The sequence below is a fragment of the Coffea arabica genome, chromosome 6e, assembly GCF_036785885.1.
Source record: "Coffea arabica cultivar ET-39 chromosome 6e, Coffea Arabica ET-39 HiFi, whole genome shotgun sequence".
NCBI lineage: Eukaryota > Viridiplantae > Streptophyta > Magnoliopsida > Gentianales > Rubiaceae > Coffea > Coffea arabica.
In genome coordinates, this window is record NC_092321.1 from 37685707 (window position 1) to 37706816 (window position 21110).

Sequence of the window (21110 nt, forward strand, 5' to 3'; positions counted from 1 at the left end):
ACAAGAAGAAGGAATTGATTTTGATGAAACATTTGCTCCCGTAGCAAGATTAGAATCTATTAGAATGCTTCTTGCTTTTGCATGCTTTAAAGGCTTCAAATTGTTTCAAATGGATGTTAAAAGTGCCTTTTTAAATGGTTTTATTGATCAAGAAGTATATGTGGATCAACCCCCCGGTTTTGAAAATACAAAATTTCCAAGTCATGTGTTTAAACTATCTAAAGCTTTATATGGTCTAAAACAAGCTCCAAGAGCTTGGTATGAAAGACTAAGTGGTTTTTTGATTGAAAATGGTTTCAAAAGGGGTGTTGTGGACACCACACTTTTTACTAAGCAAGTGTTGAATGACCTTCTTATTGTGCAAATATATGTTGATGATATTATTTTTGGTGCTACTAATGAGTATCTATGCAAGGATTTTTCCACCACTATGCAAAGTGAATTTGAAATGAGTATGATGGGAGAATTAAATTTCTTCCTTGGACTTCAAATACATCAAGCTCTTGAGGGAATTTTTATAAATCAAGCAAAATATACCAAGGAGTTGCTGAAAAGGTTTGGCATGGAGGACTCAAAGCAAGTTGGAACTCCAAAGTGCACTTCTACAAAGCTTGACAAAGATGAAGAAGGTAATCATGTAGATGAAAAGCAATATAGAGGTATGATCGGAAGCCTACTCTATTTAACCGCAAGTAGACCTGATATTATGTTTGCTGTTTGCTTGTGTGCTAGATTTCAATCTTGTCCAAAAGAATCACATTTGAATGCTGTAAAAAGAATTTTTAGGTATTTGAAAGGTACATTAGACTATGGTCTTTGGTATGCTAGATCTAATGAGTTTGCACTATACGGTTATTCGGATGCTGATTTTGGAGGTTGTCGTGTGGATAGAAAGAGTACTAGTGGAACTTGTCATTTTCTTGGAAATTGTTTAGTCTCTTGGTTTAGCAAAAAGCAAAATGCAATATCTTTGTCTACAACCGAAGCGGAATATATTGCCGCTAGTGCATGTTGTGCTCAACTTTTATGGATGAAGCACACTTTGAATGATTTTGGATTGATGTATGACTGCATGCCTGTATTCTGTGATAATACTAGTGCTATAAATTTGACCAAAAATCCTATTCATCATTCTAGGACAAAGCACATAGATATAAAGCATCACTTTATTCGTGATCTTGTTCAAAAAGGTGACATATGTGTAAATTATGTTTGTTCTAAAGATCAATTTGCTGATATTTTTACCAAAGCTCTGCCATTAGATCAGTTCATTCATCTAAGATCAAAATTAGGAATAATCGAAAAATCATCCTAAAATTTCTCAAAGTCTTCGGACGTCCGAAAGAAGATGAACGGACGTCCGATGATGTTCTTCAGCCATTTTCCAGAATTGCGCCTGTTCGGACGCAACTGTCGGACGCACAACTTCGTTCGGCCGTCCGACAGTGCAACGGCTCACTTTTTAAATTAACTTTCTCCCTTATTTGCTTCAAACTCTTCTTTTCTATTTCCTCTCGGACGAAAACCCTCTCATTTCTCACTCTCAAATTCATACCATTCTGAAGCTCTCATTCCCAAATTGACTCAAACAAAACTTTTCCTGATTGATTGCGATTCATTTCTCCTAATTATTTCATCGAATCGCAAAACATTTCGTAAATTCCCAAATTTCCCTCAAAACCCTACTTTCTCATAACCGCTCTGCCAAATCTTGTTCAAGGACTTTGTGTCCCAAAATTTCTGTGCGATTCACTTCCCTACTGCTGTGTGCATCATTTGCATCCCTCATTCCACACATTTCGCACAATGGTGAATCTAAGGGGAGGAAAAGTTACTGCCGGACGCAAGCATCCACTCAGGGATGAGGATGAGAGTCTTCCCACTGTCAAACGGACATCCAAACGTTTCAAAAGAGGAGCTATCAAGGGTCAAATGTCACGGCCTACACCACAACCCTCCTCTCAGCCTGAATCTGGACAGGGGACATCTTCTCAACCGCCTCCAAAATCAGCCCCTCCTCCTACATTCTTTGATGATGCTGCGAAAGACAAATACTCCTGGATATCCCATAAGGGTGTCATCCCTCAAAGAACTGTAAACCCCTCTGAATTTCGCTCCATAGGTTTAGAATCCATTCTGAGTTTATTTGCTTTCCAGAAATGGTCACATCTTATTTCTATGCCAAATGTCTACTATCCTGATATGTTGCATCAATTTTTTGCCAATCTAAGGAAAGGTTCTGACCCAACTGAAATATTTTCCAGGGTTAATGGGGTAGACTTAATCATTGACTCTGAAATTGTGAACTCCATTTTAAATACTACCATTGAACGTTTATGCAAAGATAAGATTGCTAATTTCTTTTCCTATGAAGAGCTCCCGACTGTGGCAAATCATTTTGATGGGACAAAAATGTTAACCTATTTCAAAAGAAGTTTTTCCTCACCTGCTGATGCTAAATTGAATGATCTGGCCCCTGTGAATTTAATTGCTTTTTCTATCATTTCAAACCTGCTTGTGCCTACTGATGGCCATAGAACTGATGCAAACAAAATGGAGTTGTACCTCTTTTATTGTTTTCAAGAAAAAATTCGTATTGATTTTGGTTTTGTCATGTGCAAGTTCTTACTTCGCTATGCCACTGATTCTCGCAGAAAATTATCTTATGGAAAGTTTCTTCAAAAGATTTTTGAGTTTAACAAAGTCCCTATTCTAGGTGTTTGTCCTAAAGAAGCATCTTCTTATGCCTTTACAAAAGGGTATTTTGAAAGGAAAAATCTTGTTTTCAAAGATAATCTGTGGGCTTATAAGGGTGCATCTTCTAGTGAACTTAGGTCCAAGGCTGCACATGATCCTTCATCTATTCCACTCACTCCTATTCATCCTAGGAAATCTGCCTCTAAGGCATCTTCCTCTTCCAGTGATGAAGTAATTGAGCTCCTTCGTGAACTCAAACAGCATGTTCTTCTTCTAGAACATGGTCTAATGCTCACTATGTCCTCTGAGCAACAAACTGCCTTCCTAGACAAAAAGAACCTCCTGTTTCCCCCCCCTGTAGTTGAGGAAGTTTCCCATGACAAAGAGTCACACCCCACTGATCCAAGTTCATCAATTCCGGATCCTGGTTCTTCAACCCCTGTGACTCCTCATGGCACCTCTACATCAGATAAAGGCAAGGCACCAGTTGAAGAGGCTGCTGAAGATGATGAAGAAACTGAAGAGGAGGATCTTGATCAATATCAGCTCTCTCGGAGGACACCTGGATCCACTTAGTTCATCATTTAGGACATTTGCATTTTGTTTGTCTCTTTTATGTTTTCGTTGTATTCAACAATGAATATGTAATGTAATGGATATTTTAAGTTTCGTTTTGGATGTTTAAGTACTGTTTTGATGGATGTCTGAATATTTTGATGAATGATTGTCTATTCTGCTTATGTGAATGTAATGAATTCGTGGATTGTCTATTCTGATTGATGGTCTAAGTTTTGATGTGTGAACTTGTCTAAATTTGTGAATTTGTGGATATGTTGATGTGATTGGTTGCCCGTTTGTGATGACAAAAAGGGGGAGAATATGGTATCAAATGATTGGATTGAGTGATGATTGATAATTGGTGATGTTGGCATGATTGATGATTGGTGATGTTAGGATATGTTGGATTGATTGTTTAAATTTGGAGTGGCTGATATGCTTAATTGTTTAACTCGGATGGGCAGCTTTGTGAGGGGGAGTTTTTCAAAATTTTCAAATTTTGTGATTCACTAAGACAGGGGGAGTTCTTGTCTATTTTGAAAGGGGGAGTTTTCATTGCAATCATAAAATTTCATTTCAAACTTTTGTTTTGTCATCATCAAAAAGGGGGAGAATGTTATTCTTGGTTTTGATGATCACAAAAGTTCGTTTATACTGACCAAGATTGATCAGACCTGATGGAACAAGGAAAGCATATGTTTGATTGACTCCAGTCTACGATGCTTTGGATGTGGCAAACAAGATTGAAATAATATAAATGAATTTAGTCATTGTTTTGTTCCGATCAAAGATACTGTCTTTTAAGTATGTCTAGTTGGTCATTCTTGGTACTTTGAAATGTTTATCTAACCTCCTTCAAATACAAGTGTTTCTGTCTATCCAAGAATCAGGTTCAAATATGTCATGAAATGCAAGACAACCAAAATGAGAAGCAAAAACAGGACAATCAGGTCGGACGGCCGAAAGGAAACTGTCGGACGTCCGGAAGGATCGGACGCACACCTCGGACGCATATCAACCAGATCGGACGTCCGAAAAATTCCAAGATAACTTGCTAGCTCTCGGCCTACGATCGGACGCTGTGCTGTCGGACGACAAAAATCTCATCGGACGTCCGAACTTCAACTTGGCTATTTTCGGACGATTGGTTCGGACGATGATTTGATCGTCGGACGTCCGAAAGCCCCAACGGCTAGCTGACCCTTCATCTGCCTTCTATCCGTTGGAAGCTTTAATGAAGCTCATTTCTGTTCCCCTTTAAAAACAAACTGTTCTGAACGAAGGGAGAACTTTTGCACACTTTGTTTACAAGATCTCAAGAGATATTTTAGCTAGAAAATAGTCTCCAAAGCAAGATTTGTTTTAAAGTGGTGTGAATTTCTGGTGAGCATTTCTTTTGTGATTGAAAGGATCTTTAGTATAGCTTTGTTGAGGGTTTTCTGAGTGATTGTAAAACTTCTTAGCTTGACTAAGTGAGGCTTAGGGCAAGGAGGAAGTGCTCCCTCCATTGTACATCTAGTTGATCGTCTTCCATCAAAGAGAAGTTGCTCTTCCTAGTGTGTGGTCTTCAAGTTTGAGGATAGCTTGGTAGACACTTGGTTTGATTCCCCAATTTACTTTTCTGTTTAATAAAATTCTCATTGCTTATCTATACTTGTGTTTCTGATCAATATTGCTCTTGTCTTCTAATCTACTTGGTTGATCATTACTAGAAAAGAAGGAAATTTTCATTTAGCAAAAATTGCCTAAATCTGATTAAGATTTTGAATAACCCAATTCACCCCCCCTCTTGGTTGTCTTTGGGACTTACAAGAATAAATATAATGACGATCCAAAACTTAAAGCAAAACTTATGTACATTACTATCTCAAAAGGGAGTACAAACATTGAATATACAAAGGTTCTCAATTCACCACACATCCACCCCGTGCCAAGCACTAGGGCGAGAACCATTACAAAATCAAAGAACTAGACTAGGCTAGTCTATACAGAGCTCTCGTCCTGCTCGCCGTCCCCTGTTAAGGAAAACAAAACTAAAGGAATGAGCTAAAAGCTCTGTGAGGTTTCGAACACATAATCAAACAATCAATCCAATACATTAATCACAGAGTATCAATAGTTAAGGAAACATTTACAATGGAAAGCGATAATAACACATTCATTAAAAGGATACGGGCTCACAGGGAGCTATTCGTTCATTCGTTCCTTCTCCTGTCATTCCCCTTATTCCTCCAATCATTTGAAAATGCATTTTTGTAAGTAAAACCCTCGTTTGCATTGACATTCGTTCATTCACCCCCTCCTGGACGTTGGCCAGGCTCCACCCGACAACAAGATAATACTCGAGTATACCAAATATTCACCCAGGGTCACCATATCGCCCGACCGAGTCCGCTTCTGGCTCGAGTCGATCGGTAACGAAGGGCAGGGCCCAGTTCAGCCAAAAGGCTTACATCCATGCACAAGTAACGTTTCCATCATTAAATCATTGAAAATTTCACATTCATTTAGGTCGAGTGCGATAAAGTATACACTCACCTAGAAAACTCGTTTTCGAAATCCTTGAAAGCACCTAACACCTTATCAAACAATAACAACAAGCCATGAAGTCAAGGGAAAATATAACAAACAGGGAACACTCACCTATTTAAGCAAAATAACGTCCAAAGTTTCCTTCCGGATAATACTCTCAATCACCAAGGAACCCTAATAATCAAACGAACACATTATGTTTCAACCATCAAAGATGTAAGTGAGTCAAAGACAAGTTAAATACGTACTAGTACAAAGTATAAATATGGTTTTGGTAGTGAAAAGAGTACATTGAAACCAAAGGACATAAGTAAACTATTTCTAAAACTTAGACTCACTTGTAAAACTTTAAAATCGCTATTTGAGTCGAAGTGGCAAAGAAAACGTAAATACCCTAGACGGTTCACGTGGTATTCTGTCTCAAGCCTTACTCAAGTCGCAAGTATATCGACCTAGTTCTCGAGTGTAAATTTGGGCAGCACGCCCTTTGTATTTACCTATTTACCAACCATTTATGGCTTCATTATTTTCCTCAATCAATCCCAATGTCACACACAAAATCATCTCATTTCAATATCCATTCCATAGGCTCCAAGTCATACAAATACAAAAGCAAGCTAGGAACATGTGCGGAAATGAAGGTTGAGTCAAGAAACAAAAGACAGATTTGACGTTGTTTTGCGTAACGGACACAACCAAAGCTACGCTAATCGGATTGGGGTAGAATTTATATCATTTCGAAGCTAAGACAAAGTTCTACAACTTTGATGAAGACCACTCAGTCCAGTTTGTAGTGTATCTAAGTGAAAATCTCAAATAACAGAACCAGAATCTCACATTCGGGCTTGTTAACCGCCTTATGCGTAAACGACAATAACTCAGGCTACCGAAGTCCAAATGAGGTGATTCCAGGGGCGTTGGAAAGATAAGACATATAAATACAACTTTAATGTTTTGGATAAAAGCTATTTCAGTACGTATCAAGGTGAAAAGATACGATCAGTTTGATGAAACGTTGCAAATGTCCACTGGTCCAAACCTGTGGTAGTCAGGGGTATTTCAGTATTTTCACAGGATACGTTACTCCGATTGAGCTGAAATTTTTTATGCAACTATAAAACATCATTATATACAACTTTCATGTTTTGTTCTAAGCCTAATTCGGCTTCTAACATAGGGAAATAGAACCGGGCAGAACTGAAGCTTCAATTTCCAGAAATCTGGAATTTTGCTACATCAAGCTGTAATTCACATTTTTACCTTAAAACCACCACTACTTTCTCCTTTGCAAGATTATATACCATATATATACATCATATAACACCTAACCAACAAGAATTATAAGTGAATAAATCAAAACCCTAACTCAAAATTCATCCCTCCAATCATCAAAACCATTTCAAACAAGCATCACAAGCACAATTATAACATTAATACCCAACTTAATCATGATTAATGGAAAAGAAAGGGTGATCAGCCATTATACCTCAAGACAAGGCCTTGCAAGAGTGATCCTCCACTACTCCTTGAAATTTTTGGTTCCTTAAGCTTCCCAAGCTCTCAAACTATTGATTAATCGGTTTAGCTTTCTTGTTTTCTCACTGAAGTGGATCAAACTCAAGATGGATTATGGTTTCTTTCTCTTGGCTTTTCCCTCTCTTTCTCACGGTTCATATGGCAGAAATGGAGGCTGAAATAAAGTGCAATTGAAGATTCAAGAAGGTTAAAAGGATAGGAATTGATTTGGGTCAAAGTTGACAAGTGTCACAAGTTGATTGGTAGTCAAATTTTTTTTCTTTTCTCCCTTGTTCTGGTCTACAATTTCGGCTGACTTGAGCTGGTTTAAGGGCTTATATTTTACACTAATATCAAGGATATTTTTTGATAAGAAAGTGGTAGTCAAGTGGGGTGTTCAATCGGTAGTGAACGGTACCCGTCGGTTCAACCCGTTTTTCCTTAAATCGCGTATACTAGGGTTTTAACTTATAATTCACTACCTTATTATTACCACTTCTAATCACACACTTAATATCATCTAAAACTCACTCTTAATCACCAAATTTGATCCACACTCCGTACCGGATAGTCACACCACGAATAGGCGTAAAAACCCTAATTCACACTAACTTGAAAACGAAAAGGAAAAACCCTTAATTCTATATTCATTTGCACTTATTGTGGGGTGATTGGGTAGTAGGGCCATTATAAAGTAATAATTTCCAAATAAAAGGGCATTTTTAAGCAAAATATAAGGAATTTTACGGGTCCTCACATCGATAATGCATTTCAAATTTAACGTACACTAACTCATACTAGGAAAATGAATTTAAAACTGTACTTGCTTGTAAAAATGCATAGAAAGTTTAATATGTCCAAGGAAAGTATAAAATGTAGGTAAAGGAATAAAATAATGCTGAGAAAATGCGAAAATTTTTGGGTTCTCACAGAGGTAGGGCGTCACACCTCCCAAGTTACCTAACGACATAATATATTTTCTCTTTATGGCTCCAGATAAAGAATTTAAAGAAACCCTAGCTATTTCACCTACTTTGCTTGTGTGTTCATCTTGCTCCCCTTCTGCATCCTCAAAGTCTCTTTCTTCCTCTTCATCCAGACCTAAGCAGTTCAAACCCCTTGGTTTACATTGATGGCCAACTCCAAACCTTTCCCCACATCTGTAGCACAGATTGTGTTTGCGCCTATACTACATTTCTTCAGCTGAAATCTTACTTAACTTTTTGGTTGTAGTCTCCATTTTCTTGGAATTTGGAGCAATTGTAGGAATTTTGTATGAGTTGGGATGATTCTAGCCTCCTGCATGATTCCTGTACATCCCAAACTTAGGCTCCACTACAATTTTCCCAGAATGTTTGGACTGTTTAGACTGAATTTTCAAAGAGCATTCTTGTAACTCAACAACTTTAAAGGCTTTTGATGAAGTCTGGGGTTTGAACATCTTTACCATGGGTTTGATCTCTTCTTTCAAGCCACTAATGAAGCTAGAAATAAAGTATGATTCATCTAACTTTGGGTTCCTGGTTAACATAAAAGTTTTTAATTCCTCAAAATTTTCCTCATACTTCTCAATAATCCCCTTTTACAGTGATACCCCGACTTTTAGGATGTTACGATTTCTATATTTTATTTTTTTGTTTTAAGATATTGTTTTGTTTTAATGATTAGAAACCCTAAATTCTAATCAAAAGGAAAAAAAAACCCTAGTTTACTTGTGACTACCTGTGACGGCCCCACCTCCCCCTAAGGCGAACCAAAGGGTTCGGCGGACCGCCTGCCCAGTTCTCGCCGGAACTACGGATCCGGAACGAGTGTAAACCCTACCAACCGCTCAAAAGAACTTCGAGAAGATAACATTCACTGTCCGAAACCCAAACAAGCACAACAACTTTAGATAACCCTAGCAAATAACATTTCCAAACCAAATCAACTCACGGTTGCAAAGTTACAATTCAAAAGGGAATTGTTTGGTTAAAATACATTTAAAGTTTTCCAACCATCGAGGAGCTATACAAAAGAATACTAAAACTAGCTCTACTCATGCTTCAAACATCATAGTCTTCAAAAGGTGATTTCCTGTAAGGAAAACAAGGATAACGAAACGGGGTGAGCGAGAAACTCAATGAGGTACCAAAAGTATAACAGTAGAAATCATGAGAAAACATTTATAGGACACATATCCGCATCAAGTAGAAGAAATGAACGAACATCACAATATAAAGGATACAGGTGGCTCTCTGGAGCCAAATCCCCATTGCAATACTTGATCCAGCCTTGTTGACCCTCCGTCAACGTTCAAATAAAGGAACCAGTCCAGTAGATCACCACTTTAACACCAAGATCCCGTTCACCAAACATACCCCTTACCGGGCCCGAACGCCAAACAGGAACAGGAATGGTAATACTCGAGTATACCGGAATCAAGAGTCTCAATACCCAAAGATTCCCCCAGGAACAGGCACCCATGGATTGTCAATTATCTCGACCAAGCCCTCGCTGGCTCGATTTAATTAACTCCCCATGAGGTTGAGCTCAGGTTTAACAGGAAGGTCGTTGGATACTCTTCCAAACGACATCATAACAAGTGCAAGTAACAAGTTCAAGTACATAACAAGTACAAGTAATAGATTCCAGTTTGTTCAGTACAGGCAAGAGAACGAGTGTGATAAAGTACACCCTCGTCTCATACAAGATAAACAGTCAGGAAAGATATTCAACTAGCAGTTTGCAAGTACAGAAAACCAGTTGAGCAATAATTCAGGGGAGTGGTACACTCACCTGATCAAACAAGGATAATTTCAAAAGTTTCCTTCCCAAGTGTGGCTTTACTCACCGGCACCGCCTAGAACAATCAAGGCAAACACTTAAGACTGGACTCCAAAACCTAATAAGTGGAATTCGCAAGTAAAACTCGATTACAAGTCAGGTGCCTATCCAAATGAACCATTAATGTAAAGCGAAGAGGTGACTTTGGAGTGAAAAGATAACGATTAGTCCTAAAGGCATGAACAACCTCAAAACCCTACCTGCAATGACTGACCAACATCAAATTTGAAGTAGAAAATGAAAGTAAGATCGATACCAGGAAAACAGGATTTTCCAGTTTCGCGCAACCCTATATGAAAATCATATCTCAAGTTTTGTAAGTCCAAAATTAGTAAAAGTTATACCGTTGGAAAATACATTCAAAGGGCTATAACTTTCCAGAAAACTCCCTCATAAGATTCAGAACGCAAGTCAGTCAAATTCAAGCCTCAAGTTGCTGCTTTATCCAGTGAAAGACAGAACAGCTACAATATTTTAGTCAACTTTGAAACATCACCATAAATGGTACAGACATAAACGGGGTCTGAAACTTACATGGTTTATAGCCCTATAAATCTAGTTTTAAACGCAATGAACGGAATTCAATCCCGACATTCCTACATCAAGATATAGCAAATTTCCAGAGACTGTGCAGAAGCTCCGCGAAAATTTTGACAGCATTTCCCTTGTCTTTCTTTACTTTCCAACCAAACCTCAACACCCACAAATCACAAGCTATCAAACACCTTTAATTAGCGCTACAATAAGGCTCGAATACGAGTCATAAACCGAATCCACATATCACTAGAGTAAAATCATATGGAACGTATAAGTGAAAAATCAAACTAGGACATATGCGAAAACGAAGTTTGGGATGGAAAACAAAGGCAGGTTTGCTGTTGCTTAGCGGAATTAATGCAACTGAAGCTATCCTTGTCAGATTGAGGTGTAATGTACACCGTTTCTAAGCTAAGCAAAAGGGATACAATGTTGAAGAAGGCCACTAAGTTCAGTTTGTAGTGGAACTAGGTCAAAATGTCAATGTACCAAACCAGAACCGCATAAACAGGTTAACAAACCACATTCTGGTTAAATAACCATAATTCAGGATACCTAAGTCCAATTCAAGTGATTCCAAAGGAATCCGAAAGGTAAGATACCAAGCTATATTTCTTAAGAAGATATCAACAACCAAATCTGTCGTATTCCCAATCAAATTAACCAATTACCAAAGCTGAATTTCAGTTTCGGACAGAAACAGGACAGCAGGGGTATTTCAGTCTTTTCACAGGTTACGTTGCTCTGATTGAGCTGAAATTTTTCAGGAAACTATAAAATACCATCCTCTACAACTTTAATGTTTTAATCCAAGGCTAATTCGGTTTCTAACTAGGAGAAACAGTACCGGGCAGAATGGGGTTAAATGAAACCCTAACTTCCGAAATTTCCTTTCAATGCGGAAATTTTCCGCAAATAGCCACAACTTACACCCTCTAGCTTCATTTTAGATCATTTCCAACCATCATCCAAGGCCACACCGTAATAATCATATGAAAACAGAAAAATCATGATTAAATAGAAAAATGCACCAAATTCAACCAAAAGTCATGAAACAACACCTTAATCCATCACTTCATCTCACATAAGTCAATAATCAAACATTATTGAGAAGAAAGAAAGGTCCCTTAGTTACTAACCTTCACAACCCAAGAAAAGGAGGAACTTAACACCTTAATCCTCCAAACCACTTCAGTAATCACCTCACAACCACTCACTTAAGAGTTTTTATGGAGCAAATACAAGATTAAATGGTTGGAATTGAAGATTGAACAAGATTGGAGCTAGAAATTTGGAGAGGATTTCCTTTCTTTTTCCTTGGAGGAGTTCGGCCATAAGAAGCTTGGAAATGAAGAGATTTTTGGTCAATTTTTGATTTATTTGGTAAAATGGTAAAAGAGTGAATAGTGGTAAAAAAGTAAGACTTAATCTCCAAGTGACACTGTCACTTTCATTTAATACATGGTTATCCTTTTGTCCCTCTCACACCAATTCATCTAGTAACCTCTAGTTATCTCTTAACACCTGCTAAATTAATCCCGGTATACGAAACTTAACCTAACTGGCCGAATTTTATCGAACTTTTCACACTAGCGGGTCCCACGCCCGGCATACACTTCTAAAGTCTCATGAACTAACTTATACTAGAAAAATGATTTTGAAACCATATTTACTCATAAAAATTATCTAAAAAATTTTTCTAACAAAGAAAATATAGAAAAGGCGTGCAATTAAATAAAATAAAGGCTTGAAAATAAGAAAATTTCCCGGTTCTCATACTCTCTCCCCCTTAGAAGAATTTCGTCCTCGAAATTCCTTATCATCGCCTTCTTCGGAATACAAAATTTTTCTACTTCCTTCTCACAGTCAAATTGAGTATTATACTTAGCTAACCAATCTGTACCCCTTCACTGGCCAGGCTCATTGAATTCTTCCTTCCCAAATTGCAAACAGTGGAATACCAGAATCTTAACTTCCACGTCCTCAAATGGGTCAGAGACTTGATGTTGTTCTAAGGAGTACACCCGAACTGACACTTTTGATCCATTCATTTCCCCCTTCGACTGGTCAAGATTGGTGGTGGTTGGCTGTTGGCTCCTACTCCCTTCTCGAGATCGGCCTGGGCAATTTGCGATTTGATGGTCTGCGCTCCCACAACGCAGGCATTTTCTTCCTTTCTTCCAGCAGACGTTCTCCGTGTGATTCGGCTTCCCACAGTACCCGCAGGGACCACGAGAAGCGGAGACTGAGCCTCTCTGTGAGGCATCACTTGACGTTCTCGGTAATTGTACTCCCCCGTTTCCCCTTCCAATCTTAGGAGGCGTCCCCTTATCCCCTTGCTCTGAGGTACTTCCAAGAAATCCCCTTTTCTTAGCTTGAAAGTTTCTAACTTGAAATCTTGCGCTTTCAACTCGTTGAGCATTCTCTACCGCATCACTGAAGGTATTGAGTTGGGCTACAGCCAGGTATTTCTGGATCTCAACGTTTAATCCTTGGACAAAACGCCTTATCCTCCTTTTGTGACGCCCCGAAAAAAAATGAGTTTGAGAACCCGGAAATTTTCTAATTTTCTAGGGTTTATTTTTTTAAACGCCCATTTTTTCTACATTTTCTTTATTAGAAAAAATTCCCCAAATAAATTTTATGAGCAAAAATAGTTTGAAAATGATTTTTCTAGTATCGGTTAGTTTTTGAGAAATTAAAAGCGTATTTTGGACGTGGGACCCGCTAGTGCGGTAAATGCATTATATTTTTGACAACTTGTTGGAATTTTGTATTAAGTGATATTATTTTACAAAGTGTTAAGATATTTGTATTGGAGAGACAAAAAGATAAGTTTTAAACCTAAAGGTGACAAGTGTCACCATAAGATTAAGTCTTGGACTTTGACTACACTATTCATGCCTTTACCAAATTAATATCAAAATTGACCAAAAACTCACCATTTATTCCTCCTTCTTGGCCGACTTCTTGCAAGCTCAAAGGGAAGAAAACTCTCCACAATTTTGGTCTACAACCTTGCTCAATCTTCAACTTCAACCGGTTAAATTTGAAATTGCTCCATAAAACACCTTCAAGTAGTGTTTGTGAGGTGATTGGTGAAGTTATTTGGAAAGTATAGGTGACCAATAGCTCTCTCTCTCTTGTTCTTAAGGTAAGCTGTGAAGAACCACCCTCCTCCTTTAATTGATGCTTAAATCATGATTGGTGGTGGTATAAGATGCACTTTTATGGATTATATCTTGGTTTTGGTTGAATTGGTGAAGTTTTATAATTATTGGGGATTTTTCTGTTTTCATATGGATATGATTATGTGGTCATGTATGATGATTGGAAATGATATTTAAGGATTCTAGAAGGTGGAAAAAGTGATTAATTGCAACCAATTTCTGGTTTGGAAGAAATTTCAGAAAATTAGGTTTTGTGAAGGAACATTCTGTCCGAAATTTTTGGTCCTAGATAGAGGCCGAATTGGCCTTGGCTCAAAACGTGAAAGTTGTAGGTATTGATGTTTTAAGGGTCCCTGTAAAATTTCATATCAATTGGAGTAGTGTAGAATGAGATAAGTCGAAATTACTATTGCTGTTCTGGGTTTCAGGATGGCCGAACTGCGCCTGTAATTGGCTGTTTTGACTGGAATTGCTTTGGATTTGGTTGTTGAGGTCTTCTGATGAAATGTAGCTTGATGTCCTAGTTACCATATGCCTTTGGAATTTCTGCATTTGGACCTGTTTAGACTGAGTTGTACTGATTACAGCATAGTGTAATTTGTAAACCTGCAATTACGGTTCTGGTTTGTTATTTGGCATATTTGACTTAGTTGTGCTGGGATTTGGACTGAGTGACCTTCTACACTATTGTAGCCCTGTCTTTTCGCTTCGAAACGGTGTATCTTGCACCTTCATCCGAAACTCGATGTGCCTTTGGTGCCATTACCGTAAAATGACGTCAAAACTGTTTTTCTGGTTTTGAGCTTAACTTTCATTTCCGGACTTTTCCATAGCTTGACTTGTAATAGTACTCCTTGGAGCTTGCTGAATGGCTATTGGATGAACTTGTTGTTGTGTGTGCACCTTTGGGTCGGAATGAGGAAATAATGAAGCCATGATGGCCGGAAAAGTTAGCAAATTTAGGGGAAGTGCTGTCCGAACTTTGAAGGGACTTGTTGCATTGGGTTTGTGATCTAAGACTTGGATTTGAGCAAGGCAATGCTATATGATGGATGGTTTCAGAGCCGTGGAGGTGAGTGACCCTAAACTATTTCCAAAGTTATTTGTGAAATGTTTCTTGCATTATTTATTCGATTGCATCTCATGTGTGCTTGCATGTGAATTCATGATATGATTTTGGCTTCAATGAGTTCTGGGAAAGTCTTGTGCTGGACACCAACGTCTCCATTCTGTTTGTGGTTCATGTTCATGGTTATCTGGAGCTCAAAAAGGGGCTTCCTCTCTCTGTTCGTGTGTTATGATCTATTTGAGCGTTGGGTGTTCTAGTGCAATGATTTCCCTGGCTCACGAGAGCACTAAACGAACATTTGATCTCTGAATCATGACATCATCGAAATGATCGAAATGCAACATTGTGAAATATATTTGTTTAATGATTTTATTGGTTACTCGCTGAGCTTCTAGCTCACCCCAAAACTATTTTATTCCCCTCCACAGGGCTCGAGTCGAAGGAAACGTTTGTATTAAAGTTCTCCGTGTGAATGGTTGGTATCAAGGATCAGAGTGGCGCAGCGGAAGCGTGGACGCTTCGCTTTTGATATGTAATTATTGGAGAATTTGATGTAATATTTGAGTTTTATCTTGTAATCTGTTTGAGGACTGTAGTGAACGACTGAGTCCCGGCGAGAGCCGGGCAGGCGGGCCGCCGAACCCTCTGGTTCACCTTAGGGTGAGGTGGGGCCGTCACAGTTGGTATCAGAGCTTAGGCTTCAGATCTCTGTAGTGTATCCTAGGCTTGAAGTTTAGGATGCCGGACTGTGGGTTTGGTTTGCAATATTAGTGATTCTTGCGGGATGTCTCGACTTGATTGGTACAAGATGGAATGTCGAGGACGACATTCTTTTAAGGAGGGGAGATTGTGACGCCCCGAAAAGTATGAGTGTGAGAACCCAAAAATTTTCTAATTTTCTAGGGTTTATTTTATTTAATTGCCCGCCTTTTCTACATTTTCTTTATTAGAAAAATTCCCCAGATAAAGTTTATGAGCAAAGATAGTTTGAAAATGATTTTTCTAGTATCGGTTAGTTTTTGAGAAATTAAAAGCGTATTTTGGACGTGGGACCCGCTAGTGCGGTAAATGCATTATATTTTTGACAACTTGTTGGAATTTTGTATTAAGTGATATTATTTTACAAAGTGTTAAGATATTTGTATTGGAGAGACAAAAAGATAAGTTTTAAACCTAAAGGTGACAAGTGTCACCATAAGATTAAGTCTTGGACTTTGACTACACTATTCATGCCTTTACCAAATTAATATCAAAATTGACCAAAAACTCACCATTTATTCCTCCTTCTTGGCCGACTTCTTGCAAGCTCAAAGGGAAGAAAACTCTCCACAATTTTGGTCTACAACCTTGCTCAATCTTCAACTTCAACCGGTTAAATTTGAAATTGCTCCATAAAACACCTTCAAGTAGTGTTTGTGAGGTGATTGGTGAAGTTATTTGGAAAGTATAGGTGACCAATAGCTCTCTCTCTCTTGTTCTTAAGGTAAGTTGTGAAGAACCACCCTCCTCCTTTAATTGATGCTTAAATCATGATTGGTGGTGGTATAAGATGCACTTTTATGGATTATATCTTGGTTTTGGTTGAATTGGTAAAGTTTTATAATTATTGGGGATTTTTCTGTTTTCATATGGATATGATTATGTGGTCATGTATGATGATTGGAAATGATATTTAAGGATTCTAGAAGGTGGAAAAAGTGATTAATTGCAACCAATTTCTGGTTTGGAAGAAATTTCAGAAAATTAGGTTTTGTGAAGGAACATTCTGTCCGAAATTTTTGGTCCTAGATAGAGGCCGAATTGGCCTTGGCTCAAAACATGAAAGTTGTATGTATTGATGTTTTAAGGGTCCCTGTAAAATTTCATATCAATTGGAGTAGTGTAGAATGAGATAAGTCGAAATTACTATTGCTGTTCTGGGTTTCAGGATGGCCGAACTGCGCCTGTAATTGGCTGTTTTGACTGGAATTGCTTTGGATTTGGTTGTTGAGGTCTTCTGATGAAATGTAGCTTGATGTCCTAGCTACCATATGCCTTTGGAATTTCTGCATTTGGACCTGTTTAGACTGAGTTGTACTGAGTACAGCATAGTGTAATTTGTAAACCTGCAATTACGGTTCTGGTTTGTTATTTGGCATATTTGACTTAGTTGTGCTGGGATTTGGACTGAGTGACCTTCTACACTATTGTAGCCCTGTCTTTTCGCTTCCAAACGGTGTATCTTGCACCTTCATCCGAAACTCGATGTGCCTTTGGTGCCATTACCGTAAAATGACGTCAAAACTATTTTTCTGGTTTTGAGCTTAACTTTCATTTCCGGACTTTTCCAAAGCTTGACTTGTACTAGTACTCCTTGGAGCTTGCTGAATGGCTATTGGATGAACTTGTTGTTGTGTGTGCACCTTTGGGTCGGAATGAGGAAATAATGAAGCCATGATGGCCGGAAAAGTTAGCAAATTTAGGGGAAGTGCTGTCCGAACTTTGAAGGGACTTGTTGCATTGGGTTTGTGATCTAAGACTTGGATTTGAGCAAGGCAATGCTATATGATGGATGGTTTCAGAGCCGTGGAGGTGAGTGACCCTAAACTATTTCCAAAGTTATTTGTGAAATGTTTCTTGCATTATTTATTCGATTGCATCTCATGTGTGCTTGCATGTGAATTCATGATATGATTTTGGCTTCAATGAGTTCTGGGAAAGTCTTGTGCTGGACACCAACGTCTCCATTCTGTTTGTGGTTCATGTTCATGGTTATCTGGAGCTCAAAAAGGGGCTTCCTCTCTCTGTTCGTGTGTTATGATCTATTTGAGCGTTGGGTGTTCTAGTGCAATGATTTCCCTGGCTCACGAGAGCACTAAACGAACATTTGATCTCTGAATCATGACATCATCGAAATGATCGAAATGCAACATTGTGAAATATATTTGTTTAATGATTTTATTGGTTACTCGCTGAGCTTCTAGCTCACCCCAAAACTATTTTATTCCCCTCCACAAGGCTCGAGTCGAAGGAAACGTTTGTATTAAAGTTCTCCGTGTGAATGGTTGGTATCAAGGATCAGAGTGGCGCAGCGGAAGTGTGGACGCTTCGCTTTTGATATGTAATTATTGGAGAATTTGATGTAATATTTGAGTTTTATCTTGTAATCTGTTTGAGGACTGTAGTGAACGACTGAGTCCCGGCGAGAGCCGGGCAGGCGGGCCGCCGAACCCTCTGGTTCACCTTAGGGTGAGGTGGGGCCGTCACACCGGACACCTTATCACCCTCACTGGCCAGTCACCTCACAAACTTGCCCGGGCGAACGAAATCACAAACTTGAGCTTGAGTCACAAGCTCGGGTCACAAACTTGGTTCACAACTCGGTGAACCGGATTCACAAACTTGGTGACCTCAATCCAAGTTGGACTGACTTCGACCAAGCCCTAACCGGCTCGAATAGTCCCTCGAGGTATTGAGATCAGCCCCAAACTCACAAATGTCACAAAATTATTCAAAAGTTACCCTGAGCCACAAGCTCAAGGGTTTTAGTTCCAAAATTGCTCATATACACAAGCCATGTATAGATATGTGCGCAGATTAGGGTCTAGGTCGAGTGCGATAAAGTACACCCTCGCCTAGGTACCCTCTTCATACAAATCGAAACACATAAGCAACGAACACACAAGAGCGGCCTGAATACTTACCCAAAATACCAAAAGTAGTACTAAAGCAAAATCGCTTCGCGCGTGTTCGCTAGTAGTGGGCCCCACCGGCTCCGCCTAGCTCACCACTGTCTGAAATAGAAGATTTTACCACATTATATCACAAACGGCTACTAACAGATCCAAAACAAGCAAAACGGCAAAAATCGGCACACGCGCTCGCGCGGAACGGTAAACGGAAACGGCCAAATCGGCCATCTCAAACCGTTTTGATCAAAGGTTAGGCTAGGAATATCGGATCAAGGTGAGCGAGACACCGTTTCGAAGCTATGAGGAAGGTCTACGATTCTCATGAAGACACCTTAAACTAGATCCGAATCAACACAAGTCGAAATCATGGAAAACGGTACCAGAAGTTTGCACTTTGAATGACAGACAGGGTCTGTTTACTGAACCATAACTTCTAGCTCACAAGTCCAAATCAGGAAATTCCAAAGGCATTAGAAATATGAGACATAAGGCTAAAACTTTGATGTTTTGGCCAAGACCTGAATCCACTCAGAACAGAACGAAAATTGAGTGCCAAAGTACCCGTCAGAACTGTCCAGATACAAGGCAGTTCTGACGATCAACCTTGTTTTGGTCATAACGGAAGCTACGGAACTCGGATTTCGACGTACTTTATACCGTTTCGAAGCTGAGACCAAGATCTACATTTCTTACGAAGGATTTGACACCCAGCTCGTACGGGATCAAAACGGAAAACCCACGGTCAGAAGCTGAAATTCAAAACGTACACAAACTAATGTCTAAAACAGGCCTGAGTGTTCTGTCTATAACTCAGAATACGCTAATCCGTTTGACCTAAAATTTTACAGAAATATTCAGGACTTAAGGGGCTACAATGTTGAAGAAGGAAACTTTGTCCAGTTTTGAAGGTAACAAGGTCAAAAATGCAAGACGCTATACCAGAATCGCAAAACAGGGTCACAAACCGTATTCTAGTACAAACATCATAACTCAGCCTACACAAGGCCAAATCCAGAAATTCCAAATCCATACGAAATCTTAGAAACAGGGATACATTTCATCAGAAGACCTCAACACCCAAATCCAAAACAATTCCAGGCAAAACAATCCATTTCAGACGCAGTTCTAACATCCTGATGAACCCAGAACAGCAATAGTAATTTTGACTTATCTCATTCTACGCTACTCCGATTGACCTGAAATTTTACAGGAACCTTTAAAACATCAATACCTACAACTTTCATGTTTTAATCCAAGGCCAATTCGGCCTCTATCTAGGACCAAAAATTTCGGACAGAATGAAGAACCAAGAACCCTAATTTTCCAGAATTTCTTCCAAAACAGAAATTGATTGCAATTATCAATCATTTACACCTACTAGAGTTATTAAACATCATTTCCAATCATCAAAGATAGCCACACCATCATGATCATATTAAACCAGAAAAATCACCAATAAATTGAAAATTTCATCAATTCATCCAAAAGCAAGAAATAACCACAAAATTCATCACTTTAACTATCACTAGGCATCAATTAAGCTTCATTAGATGAAGGAGAAGGTTCATTCATTACTCACCTAGTAACACAAGAGAGAGAGAGTTGCTTGACACCTTAGCTTCTCCAAACACTTCACCAAACTACTAAATAACACCTAATGAAGAGATTTTATGGAGTAGAAACAAGTTTATGTGATTGTTTTGGAAGATTTGAGCTAGATAGAAGCTAGAAATTGGAAGAGTTTTCTTTCTTCTTTGTTCAAGATGGCCGACCAAGAGGGAGGAGGAAAGAGTGAATTTTTGGTAAGTTTTTGAGATATTTTAACTAAATGGTAAAAAGTCAAAAAAATGAATAGTTGTCCAACAAGTCCAACCAATGAGATAGTGACACTTGTCACTCCATTTAAAGCATCGCTATCCTTTTTCTCTCTCACATCAATCACATCACAACCTCTACTTATCTCTTAACACCCGATAAATTTCACCCAGTGTCCGGAACTTAACCTAATTGGCCGAATTTTTCCGAACATTTCGCACTAGCGGGTCCCACGTCCGTTATATATCCTTAATTTCTCAAAAACTAACCGATACTAGAAAAATCATCCAAAAACTATATCGGCTCTAAACATATCTAGAAAAATTCCCTACAAAAAAAAACGCAGAAAACAAGCCATTAAATAATACGGGTTCTCACACTCATACTTTCGGGGCGTCACAGTAATCTCAAATTTATCCTTCTGATAAATTGTAGCCCTATGAATGTATTTTCTAACGCCATCAACCATGTTTAATTCCAAGCTGAATTGAGTGAATTATGGCCTAATTACAAACCTGCACCAGAGAAAGAAAACCCTAATTTTGGGCTAGCCAATGGCTTATTTCGAATTGGGACTTGTTATTTTGAAACTTTTGGTATCAATTGTGAGAACCCAAAAATTTTCACATTTTCTCAGCATTATTTTATTTCTTTGCCTACATTTTATACTTTCCTTGGAAATATTAAATTTTCTATGCATTTTTATAAGTAAGTACAGTT